A 12,984-nucleotide genomic window follows, 5' to 3' on the forward strand; every position below is an offset into this window, starting at 1 on the left:
CTCCTATGAAAACACAACATCCTCTATCACCTCTTCTCCTTCTAGGTGTTATTAACCAAGAGACCTATGTAAAGGATATAGCAAGCCCTCAAATCTACTTAATTTAGCTTTAAAAACTACAAAGCTGGCCTCCAAAGGGTGTATTCAATTATTCGAAATGGCTTTAAAGGCATCTCCATTGAATGTGAAATGTGAAATGTCTAAACCTTAGGTCTGCCATAGCAGTTTGTCCCACATCTAAACCTTAGGTCTGCCATAGCAGTTTGTCCCACATCTAAACCTTTCATAATATGATGGAACTGTGTTATCTATTAAAATGGATGCTTGAAGATTGCAATTTTGTTGATCAATGCACCTTGTTTGTGGTTGGTTGGCTTCAGCTCCAATCCCCTTTGATCAATTGTAATTTAGATGACCTTTCATCCATTACCTCAATATCTCTTGGCACCAATGTATTGATGAAATGGTCTGAAGAACGCACTATTTTTAAATGCCATTTTAAACCATTTTACCTCAATTACAGATAGCCTATAAACCATGGTCACATAAAATTGGGATTCATATCTGGCTACAGTAGGCCTATGTGGATCGCCTACACACATTGATTCTGAGTTTAAACCTTGGCCTTAAAAGGAGGAATAGATGCAGTGGCAAACTGAAGTACTAGTGTAACAACATAGGATTAAAAATATAACAAATCTTGCGCTTTCTTTAATAAGGAGGATGCCCTTTAGCGCTGACCTCGTCCATCTTCTGCACTGCATGGAAGAGCAAAACCCCATATGAACCTAATCTTTGGCAAAACGGCAAATAATGTCATGAATGGAATAAGAAAAAAGCCAAGGAACACGATTGCCATCTAGCGGAGAAAGAGGTAATCGTGTTGAATTCCTATGCCAGTACTGTCGTACATCGAAGTGCTTCATCTCTGTTGTAATACGGCAACTTGCCTTCATTTAGGAAATCAGACATGGCTTCCTCAGTGATTTGCAGCGAAACACAGAGCAGGGCAGAAAGCGTGTTATAGTTCGACATTTTAACAGATGTAGGTGCGAGTTAGATGTTTTTACTTTTATATATCACCACATTTGATAAACAGTTCAAAATAAACGTGTGTTGTAGATGTAAAAAATAAAAAGGCGTCTGGCATGCAACGCTGAAATCCCCCTTGAACGTTCCACAACAGACCAACGATGTATATAAACCCGGAATTGCTGACGTTAGGGCCATTGAGTGGCTTTGAAGCCTCCGATCGGCCATATTGGCACCCCCCAGAAGGAACAGTCTATAGGAATGAAGGCAAGTCTACAGTACTTAGATTAAATGTTTCAAGGACAAAATTGCATGCCTTGCAGTCAAAACACAAAGTAGACGGGATGTCGGGCTTAAACCCTTAGCCCTTGAATGACGTTATACATCGTCACATCTTGAGTGTACCTTAAATGTATCTTGTCCAAGCCAGGGAAAGTGATCGGAGAGTCAACGTCTTTGGTGGAAATCTTGAAATTGATCTTAAAAACAACCAACCTAAAGATATGAATGTATGTGTGTACTAACCCACAAATGTAAATCACCAACCCACAAAATGTAAATCACTTTGCACAAATGTAAATCACTATCCACAAATGTAAATCACTATCCACAAATGCAATTTACTAGCCACAAACAAGCAGATTTTTTAAATTTTTATATAGCTGCAGATATACAGGTCATTTCCAAGGGCCTTAAGAAAAATCACTGCCATTGAGATTTGCATATAGGAGAGTGAAAGATTATTGTGGGTAGCTGGACAGGTAGGATGACTGACAATAGTCAAGGTGAACAGGTCATGTGACAGAGGAATGGATGAGACTGAGGCAGGAATTCCTTTAACCACAAAGTGTATATTTACTAGGCAGTTTGCTGCATAACAAAGGAAACAGAATAACATGTATACAATCAAATTCAAATCATAAAGTCAAATCAGAATCATTCTCATTATTAACCGAATTAGATAATTCAGAAATAAGGTTCCATAGGAATTCAATATGAAGAAGAATGGAGTAATTTAGGATCATATCCATTCATTATAATAATGAGAAGGATAATGCTTATAAATCTATCTGTTATCAGTTATTCAATCTATAATCTCCAGTTGATATCAGAATTTATCAGTTCAGCAAACAATTACATTTCATATTTCATCCTTCCAGCTTAGTCTTTATATGTACATGTAATTTCATTACATTTTAACCATATTTCAATGGCATAATTGGCCTGTGATGATCTGTAGGGCTGTGATCATTTTCCATTTACATAACACAATATGTTTGAAGCGTGCGCTCCAAGCTGCTCTCCGCGGTAATAACTATAAACAATAACTGATGGCCGGCTCTCCCAATCGTAACAGATTGTTACCTTTCATCTGAACTGATTCGGGGGATTTACGTTGATTCACAGACGCACAGAATGTCTGGATTAAAAAGAGTTGAGGAAGAGAAAGCAGCGAGGTCGGGCGATGGCGATTTCCTCCTTTTTAATGAGTTGAGATCTGTCAGACATTTTCACCTCGCCTAATTAAAGCGCCCCTGGTCCAGCTGAGCATGTGGCCATGAATTAAAGGACGATTCCACCAACTCCATGGGCCTTTCTATAGAGATATATGCGCAAACATGACCGATTTGGAAGCGCTTAGGTCACCTAACTTTGGCGATTTACATAGCAACAGAATCAACTTCCGGTAGACAGGTGTAGTTCTAGTATGCTTAACTGAAAGGATACTGTTCGTTTACAGTATACTAAAATTAACTTATGTAGTGTATATACTCATTAAGTATGGAGTACACAGTATTTTTAGTGTGGGTATTCGAACACAGCTACCGTTCATTTACAGTATACTCAAATTAACTGATTGTGTACAGTATGTTAGTATGGGTATAAGAACATAGCTCTTCACTCGCTCCCTCAAGCTAATTTTCGGGCCGAAGGGGTAACGTTTGTGAATTTTTCATCCACTAAAGATGGCAATCAAACTGCATCCGGTTTTGACGAGGGTAAATGGCTAGCACGAGGGCTGAGGGGGTAAAATGTCTAGCACGAGGGCAGAGGGGTTAAAATGGCTAGCACGAGGGCTGAGGGGGTAAAATGTCTAGCACGAGGGCTGAGGGGGTAAAATGGCTAGCACGAGGGCTGAGGGGGTAAAATGTCTAGCACGAGGGCTGAGGGGGTAAAATGGCTAGCACGAGGGCTGAGGGGGTAAAATGGCTAGCACGAGGGCTGAGGGGGTAAAATGGCTAGCACGAGGGCTGGGGGGATAAAATGGCTAGCACGAGGGCTGAGGGGGTAAAATGTCTAGCACGAGGGCTGAGGGGGTAAAATGGCTAGCACGAGGGCTGAGGGGGTAAAATGTCTAGCACGAGGGCTGAGGGGGTAAAATGGCTAGCACGAGGGCTGAGGGGGTAAAATGGCTAGCACGAGGGCTGAGGGGGTAAAATGTCTAGCACGAGGGCTGAGGGGGTAAAATGTCTAGCACGAGGGCTGAGGGGGTAAAATGTCTAGCACGAGGGCTGAGGGGGTAAAATGGCTAGCACGAGGGCTGAGGGGGTAAAATGTCTAGCACGAGGGCTGAGGGGGTAAAATGGCTAGCACGAGGGCTGAGGGGGTAAAATGTCTAGCACGAGAGCTGAGGGGGTAAAATGTCTAGCACGAGGGCTGAGGGGGTAAAATGGCTAGCACGAGGGCTGAGGGGGTAAAATGGCTAGCACGAGGGCTGAGGGGGTAAAATGTCTAGCACGAGGGCTGAGGGGGTAAAATGGCTAGCACGAGGGCTGAGGGGGTAACATGTATGTGTTTGTACTGCAGCCCCTGTTTCTAGTTTAATCATTTCACTACATCCGCTAGCTAGAACATCTGCTAAACTATGTACACAACCAAAAAACTTTGATTTGAAAATTATTCTTTCAGGACAATGTTTTCTAGATGTTTTATTTATTTAAAATGATGCTTAGCATACATAATATAATTTAAAGTATGCATTAAGGTGTCTGTACTAGAATAAATGTGGCAAAAACAAATGTAGACATTAGTAAATGCATTTCTATAGCTTTCAAAATCTTTTTTACACTGGTGAGGGAGAGCCAAGATGGAGAGGCATGGTGGCTTCAACACAGCGGCCCCTGTCAGTCAGCTAGTGTATACAGTATATAAATAATTGGAAAATATACATAGTCCTTCTGTAGCAGGATGAAGTAATGACTGTAAAATTGCCACAATGTATCTTACAGAGTAAGCTCTGTTCTGAACAGAGATGTTAAGCAATTCGGGAAGAAGTACATGACTCATATGAAGAAGCGTGCTGGAACTCTGACCAGGTAACTATAATTACATGACAGGTGCGCATGCCCTCAAGAGGGACAGTATTGGCGTATGTGTGGCAACAACAATGATGAAAACGTGGGTCGCAATTATTAGACTGGGTGCCAGTCTGTTTCTGCTCTCTTGCCAACTCCTTATGGAATTTTTAATGCCAATGTTTTGCTCGACAATAACAATGGAGTATGCAAAAGTACAAACAGATCTGGGACCAGGGTACCCAATCATCTCTCCTTTCTTCTGAAGTATGCACCACTGCTCTTCATGGATTTGAAAGGAAATTACTGGTATATGGAAACTCCCTTTAGCCCATGCCAAGACCAATCCAATTATTTTACATTTGTGGGAAGTAGTGAAAAGTGTTAAAAATAAAATGACCAGCCTTTTGTGAACTTGCACTTGACTTTTTTCCCCTCTCACAATATCTACTTTTTTGAGGAAAAATGTTTCCACCCCATGCTTCACAGTAGGTATGGTGTTATTTGGATGCAACTCAGCATTCTTTGTCCTCCAAACACGACGAGTTGAGTTTTTACCAAAAAGTTATATTTTGGTTTCATCTGACATTCTCCCAGTCTTCTTCTGGATCATCCAAATGCTCTCTAGCAAACTTCAGACGGGCCTGGACATGTACTGGCTTAAGCAGGGGACACGTCTGGCACTGCAAGATTTGAGTCCCTGGCGGCGTAGTGTGTTACTGATGGTAGGCTTTGTTACTTTGGTCCCAGCTCTCTGCTGGTCATTCACTAGGTCCCCCCGTGTGGTTCTGGGATTTTTGCTCACCGTTCTTGTGATCATTTTGACCACACGGGGTGAGATCTTGATCTCCCCAGATCGAGGGAGATTATCAGTGGTCTTGGAGGTCTTCCATTTCCTAATAATTGCTCCCACAGTTGATTTCTTCAAACCAAGCTGCTTACCTATTGCAGATTCAGTCTTCCCAGCCTGGTGCAGGTTTACAATTTTGTTTCTGGTGTCCTTTGACAGCTCTTTGGTCTTGGCCATAGTGGAGTTTGGAGTGTGACTGTTTGAGGTTGTGGACAGGTGTCTTTTATACTGATAACAAGTTCAAACAGGTGCCATTAATACAGGTAACAAGCGGAGGACAGAGGAGCCTCTTAAAGAAGAGCAAATAATTATTTTTCACCATAATTTGCAAATAATTTCATTAAAAATCCTACAATGTGATTTTCTGGATTTTTTTTCTCATTTTGTCTGTCATAGTTGAAGTGTACCTATGATGAAAATTACAGGCCTCTCTCATCTTTTTAAGTGGGAGAACTTGCACAATTGGTGGCTGACTAAATACTTTTTTGCCCCACTGTACATCTTTTGTCTCTGAATGGCACACACACAATCCATGTCTCAGTTGCATCAAGACTTAAAAATCATTCTTTAAGCTGTCTCCTCCCCTTCATCTACACTGATTGAAGTGGATATAACAGGTGACATCAAATCAAATGTTATTTGTCACATGCGCCGAATACAACAGGTATAGGTAGACCTTACAGTGAAATTATTACTTACAAGACCTTAACCAAATATGCAGTTAAGAAAATACTTTTTTTTAGGTAAGAGATAAGAAAAATAAATAATTAAAGAGCAGCAGTAAATAAAAATTTGCGGGGCTATATACAGGGGGTACCGGTACAGAATCAATGTGTGGGGGCAGCGGTGTTGAGGTAATTGAGGTAATATGAACATGTAGGTAGAGTTATTAAAGTGTATGCATAGATAATAACAGAGAATAGCAGCAGTGTAGAAGAGAGGGGGCAATGCAAATCTGAGTCTGAAATCATAGGGATCATAGCTTTCACCTGGTCAGTGTATGTCATTGAAAGAGCAGGTCCTTAATGTTTTGTACACTCAGTGTAAGTTGCTTTGAATCTGAGCTAAATTACTAAAATATAAATTGGGAGGCACCCTGTGGGTACATGATATTACTACTATTATAAGGCTACACCATATACAGTGCATTTGGAAAGTATTCAGACCCCTAGACTTTTTCCACATTTTGTTATGTTACTGCCTTATTCTAAAATGTATTACATTGATTTTTTTCCCCTCATCAAGCTACACACAATACCTCATAATGAGAAAGCAAAAACTGTTTTTTGTCTTTTTTTACAAATGTATAAAATTAAAATAAACTGAAATATAATATTTACATAAGTATTCAGACCCTTTACTCAGTACTTTGTTGAAGCACCTTTGGCAGCGATTACAGCCTCAAGTCTTCTTGGGTATGACGGTACAAGCTTGGCACACCTCTATTTGAGAGAGAGAGACAGCTGCATGTGAGCTCTCATTTTTCAACATGTTTTTTACAAAAGGATAGATTTGGAGTTAGATCAACTTGGATTTTTCGGCAGGGACATATGCCGGATGCTTCCTTCTACAATTTTGGCCACAATTAACTGAAGGGATTATAGCTACCAAGGTGTCCTTTTCCCAAGTTATACGGAGGGTGCTCTAGCAAACAAACAGCAGAGACCTGAAGACACCATTCAACCTGGAACAGAGCGAGTAGTGTTTGGTCTGATGCTATTTTGAAAGCCAAGATTAATTTTTTTTTTTTTTAAATGAAGTACATTACAATGATATATTTGACTTTATGGGGACTGAATGCTGAGTTAAGGCTGCCAGGCTTGCTAGGACAGACCAGATACAACTTCAATTAGCACTAAGGTGTGACTACGTGAGATGTGTCGAGGCCTTTGGGCCCAACAAGTGGCAGGAGTCTTTGAAGCCCCCTACTGCTGTTCAAAGACCAGTAGTGACACTTACTCCCGTTGCCTGCTGCACCGCTGCATGGATTCCACCTGGCGATCTGTTCACTGTCTGCCCTGGCCTGTCTCCCCCTGTCAGGTACAGGTACCCCCCACCCCCCCCAAATATCTCTAACGGTCGTCCCCAGAGTTTTTTATGCACGTGACGTTATAATGTTCTCTCCATTCCAGAATGTGATTGTTACGCAACAGTACATGTAATCTGCGCAGCCCTCGTACCAAGCCTGTTTTTATTTATAGGCTGTTGTCAATTTCAAATTATTTTCTAAAAAGTTTTTTATTTTCTAAGAACAGTTTGAATTGAGGTGTGTTCCGCCTCATTCATTCACATAAAAGTAGTCATTTTTACTTCTGCAGACCAACACATTTTATAGACATTTCTGTCCCGGAGAAAATTCCCCAAACACTTCCCAATTATTTGTGCAGTTCAAGTCTGCAGACATTTGCTCATCTTCCATCCTGCACACACGTGTTCACACTCTCCGTCTGTTGCCTGCATCGCAGTCATAGTTGTTTTTGTTACCAATAATAACTTTGGAAATGTGTGCATTTCTATCAAAGTGCCTTATTACGCTATAATAGTTTCTGCATGTCGTGTTGTCATTTCTACTGTAGCATAATGTTTTTGTGTATATTCCTTATAACCGCTGACACGCGAGGTAACGTTACTCATTTCACAACCTTTATGGTGTTATATTCAATGCTTAGGTAGCTAACTACAGTCTTCTATTAGCTCTGTAAAACAATGCTAATTGCGTCAGAGATGTATTGGCTTGTTGTATTTTGCCCTGGCCTTATGACTCGCAGCTGTCTAAGGCACAACATCGCAGTGCTAGAGGTGTCACTACAGACACCCTGGTTCACTATGTGAACTATGTGGCCATTGAGGGCAGTGTTGATCAGATGGAAAAATATCTTCTTATACTTGGTCGTTTTCCGAGTGCATTCCACAAATATATTTATCATGTTCGCCTTATCCACTGCCCCCATTTTGAGGTTATAGTCAAGCACACAGCCTGGTTTGATTTTCTTTCTCCCGTCTGGTGGTCCACCTTCCCCGTGTCCTACATTGTTGCTGTATGGACAGTGGAGAGGACATGGATGTCTCATTTGTTATGCCACTTTACTGCCAGCTGTTGACATTTCTTATTTTGTATAATGGGTAATTTATGGTGGCAGTAGCATTGTTGATGAAATGCAGTCATTGCAGTAGAACTAGGAAGCGGTCTTGGGAAAAGAGGGTGGAAAAGAAGGGAGTTGCAAACATTGGATCTGTGCTCCAGTCTTCTCTTAGGGAGTTCTTATTTACTATCCCATGAGAAGGACTGTCACCAGGACGGTATACATTTCACTAATTGTGGTTGTCACCCATTTAGAGAGTTTCCCCCTAACTCTTGGCTCTCTCTTCTGCTGTGGCTCCAAGGCATAGCGATTGGTCTCCTCTACCATGTCTCCCACCAGCTCCTCTGTCAGAAACAACTTGAAGCACTCTGCCTCAGTTGGAAATGGTAAGGGGCGTTGCACTCCAGACTGGGACTCATCAAAGCAAACAGCAGGGCTAGGAGGGGTGAAATGGTTGGCGGCCTTCCAGCTACCACAGAACTCCTGTACTTCATCCAGTCGGTCTGCCTCCACCACCACCAGCATCTTCAAAGGGAACTGGGACTTTGTCAGTGGACAAGTGGTCCTCAGATTCAGGGTTCTCAATGGCTGGTGGGAAGCTTCTCACTGTCATTGTGACAATCTGATTCCTGACTGACCCATTGTCAGAATTTTAAAATATCTCTAGAATTTCCGCATTTGTGAGTTGTCTCCTTTTGGAAGACATTGCTAATGCTACAGCTTATCTCACTAGCTACGTACATACACATACATAAACAACAACACTGAATGGTTCAGAGTGGGAGTGAGAGGTTACGTGATTGACTGCTGGCACGAGCCTCTTGTATCAATAAATCACTATCAGAAAATGTTTTGTGTGGTAATTATTGACATATTTACTGTGAATGTGATGTAAAGGGCAGTGAATTTGATGTAAAGGGCAGTTTGATTCACATGTTTATCAAGTTCCGGTGATAAATCATGCATTCCGATTCTTGCATAGATTGTGATGGGCACATATATTATGTGTGTAAAATACTTATGAGGGTTGTACTGATTATGATGAGCTAAGCTAATTCCAGCTATGTGTGGAGCCATGTTTGTTGACATACAATGCATCTGGGGTTTCACGTAATTGTCGGACCAAAGATGCTATAACAAAATGAGGTGAGTAAAGGTTTACTCATTTTTTGAGAACTTCATGAAGTGAATGGTGGGATGTGAATGATGGTAGACAACACAAGCCTTCAACTTGCATACTATAAACAGACCAAACTCATCTTGTCTTATTATCTTTAGTTTCTGTGAGGAAAAAAAGCATGGCAGTGCGCTGAAACGAATCATCGTCAGATTACTTTTGATTTCTAGAAAGTGTTTTACTCATTCATTTCGATCAATGGTGAGCTCATCCGTGATGTGATTAATTATAAATAGTAATTGCTATAAGCCAATTCATATTGTAGTTTGTCAGCCGAGAGTTATAAAATATGACAGCTTGTGTTGCGTTGCGTCAATCTTTTCTCAGTTAGTGCTAGGACAAATGTAGCCTACAGTTTTCCGATTTGGATGATTGTGTTATGCTAAGGAATATCTGTGAATATCTGAACATTGCATCCAAAAATAAACTGCTCACATTATGGATATAACTTTGTAGGGACTATGTTTTTGTAAATAGTTTCTGAAAAAAGTGTGGCCAGCTCAAATGCTGATTGTTGCGTCATTCGAAACCGGCCGTTCTAAATAAGCGTTCTAATCACATGGGTGTGATCGTGCGCTTCAGTAACCACTGTGTGGCCCGTGAGATGGTACGTGTGAAAGGGTTAACCTCTCTGGGATATGTGGGACGATAGCGTCCCACCTCGCCAACAGCCAGTGAAAGTGCAGGACGCCAAATTCAAAACAACAAAAATCTCGTAATTAAAATTCCTCAAGCATTTACAAGTATTTTACACCATTTTAAAGATAAAATTCTCGTTAGTCCAGCCACAGTGTGATTTAAAAAAGGCTTTACAGCGAAAGCACTACAAACGATTATGTTAGGTCACCACCAAGTCACAGAAAAACAGCCATTTTTCCAGCCAAAGAGAGGAGTCACAAAAAGCACAAATAGAGATAAAATGAATCACTAACCTTTGATGATCTTCATAAGATGACACTCATAGGACTTCATGTTACACAATACATGTATGTTTTATTCGCTAAAGTCCATATTTATATAAAAAAATCCAATTTTACATTGGCGCGTTACGTTCAGTAGTTCTAAAACATGCAGTGATTTTGTAGAGAGCCACATCAATGTACAGAAATACTCATCATAAATGTTGATGAAAATACAAGTGTTATACATGGAATTAGAGATACACTTCTCCTTAATGCAACCGCTGTGTCAGATTTTTAAAAACTTTACGGAAAAAGCAAACCATGCAATAATCTGAGTACAGCGTTCAGACAACAAAGCAGCTAAAAAGATATCCGCCATATTGTGTAGTCAACATTAGTCAGAAATAGCATTATAAATATTCACTTACCTTTGATGATATTCATCAGAATGCACTCCCAGGAATCCCAGTTCCACATTAAATGTTTGATTTGTTCGATAAAGTTCATAATTTATGTCCAAATAGCTTCTTTTGTTAGGGCGTTTGGTAAACAAATCCAAACACGCGTTCAGGTCCAGCCGAACGTCGGACGAAAAGTTCAAAAAGTTATTACAGGTCGTAGAAACATGTCAAACGAAGTACAGAATCAATCTTTAGGATGTTATCATAAATCTTCAATAATGTCCCAACCGGAGAATTCCTATGTCTGTAGAAAATCTATGGAACGAGAGCTAAATCTCTCGTGACCGCGCATCAGGAGCCTGTGGCACTCTGCCAGACACCTGGCTCAATCACCTCTCATTCTCTCCCCCTTCATAGTAGAAGCCTCAAACAAAGTTCTAAAGACTATGGGCCTCCCGGGTGGCGCAGTGGTTAAGGGCGCTGTACTGCAGCGCCAGCTGTGCCACCAGAGACTCTGGATTCGCGCCCAGGTTCTGTCGTAACGGGCCGCGACTGGGAGGTCCGTGGGGCGATGCACAATTGGCCTAGCGTCATCCGGGTTAAGGAAGGTAGGGATATCCTTGTCTCATCGCGCATCGTGGCGGGCCGGGCGCAGTGCACGCTAACCAAGGTTGCCAGGTGCACGGTGTTTCCTCTGACAAATTGGTGCGGCTGGCTTCCGGGTTGGATGCGTGCTGTGTTAAGAAGCAGTGCGGCTTGGTTGGGTTGTGTATCAGAGGACGCATGACTTTCAACCTTTGTCTCTCCCGAGCCCATACGGGAGTTGTAGCGATGAGACAAGATAGTAGCTACTAACAATTGGATACCACAAAAAGGGGTAAAAAAAAATACATGTAAAAAAAGTTCTAAAGACTGTTGACATGAAGCCCTAGGAAGTGCAACATGACCATATGTCACGGCAGATTTCCTCCTCTTCCTCTGAAGAGGTGTAGCATGTTTTTAATAGGGAAAAAAACTGAACACACTTTACAAAATAACAACCGTGGCAAAACCGAAACAGTCCTATCTGGTGCAGAGAACACAAAGACAGGAAACACCCAAAGAACATGGCTGCCTAAATATGGTTCCCAATCAGAGACAATGATAAACAATCTAGGCAACCTACATAAACACCTAGAATGAACACAACCCCATAAATCTACAAAAACCCCAAGACAGTACAAACACCCTAGATGAGACAAAAACCATACATCACCCATGTCACACCCTCGCCTAACCAAAATAATAAAGAAAACAAAGATAACTAAGGCCAGGGCGTGGCAGTATATTGGAATGGCAAAGAGTTGAAAAACGACAAACATCAAATTACCCACTGCCTGGTTGGATTTGTTCTGTTATACTCACTGACATCATTCAAACAGTTTTAGAAACTTCAGAGTGTTTTCTATCCAATACTACTAATAATATGCATATATCAGCATCTGGGACAGAGTAGCAGGCAGTTTACTCTGGGCACCTTATTCATCCAAGCTACTCAATACTGCCCCCCTGTCACCAAGAAGTTAAGGAAGAGTGTTTTGAATACTGATGTTAACCTTTCTAGTTATAACCTTTTTCGGCAAGACCGACCTTCCAAAGGTGGGGGATTGGCAATCTTTACCAAGGATCACCTTCAGTTGTCTCCACCAAGTCTGTCCCCAAACAATTTAATTTGCTGGTTTTAAGCATTAAACTTTCAAATGGCTCTTTGTTGACTGTTGCTGGGTGCTATCATCCTCCATCAGCACCGGTCTGTACCCTACCTGCCCTAAGCTCTCTCCTGACCCCATACCCTAAGTCTGAATTTGTCCTGCTGGGTGACCTAAAATGGGATATGCTTAATATACCTGACCAAGTCCTAAAGCATTGGCCCTCCCTAAATCTTTCTTAGATTATTACCAATCCCACAAGGTATGACTCCAAACACCCTGAAAAGGCTACTCTCCTCGATGTTATCCTCACAAATAATCCTGATAGGTATCAGTCTGGTGTTTTCTGTGATGACCTTAGTGATCACTGTTTTACAGCCTGTGTTCGTAATGGCTGCTCAGTGAAACGACCTGTCCTGATTTGTCATAGACGCTTGCTAAACAACTTGAATGAGCAAGCATTCCTTCATGAACTGGCCTCTGTAAAATGGTATAGAATCAGCTTCATCCCCTCTGTCAAAGACGCATGGACCTTCTTTTTGATATTTTCAGTGG

Source organism: Oncorhynchus mykiss, chromosome 1 (genome assembly GCF_057628025.1).
Source record: "Oncorhynchus mykiss isolate SJ-2025 chromosome 1, ASM5762802v1, whole genome shotgun sequence".
Lineage (NCBI taxonomy): Eukaryota > Metazoa > Chordata > Actinopteri > Salmoniformes > Salmonidae > Oncorhynchus > Oncorhynchus mykiss.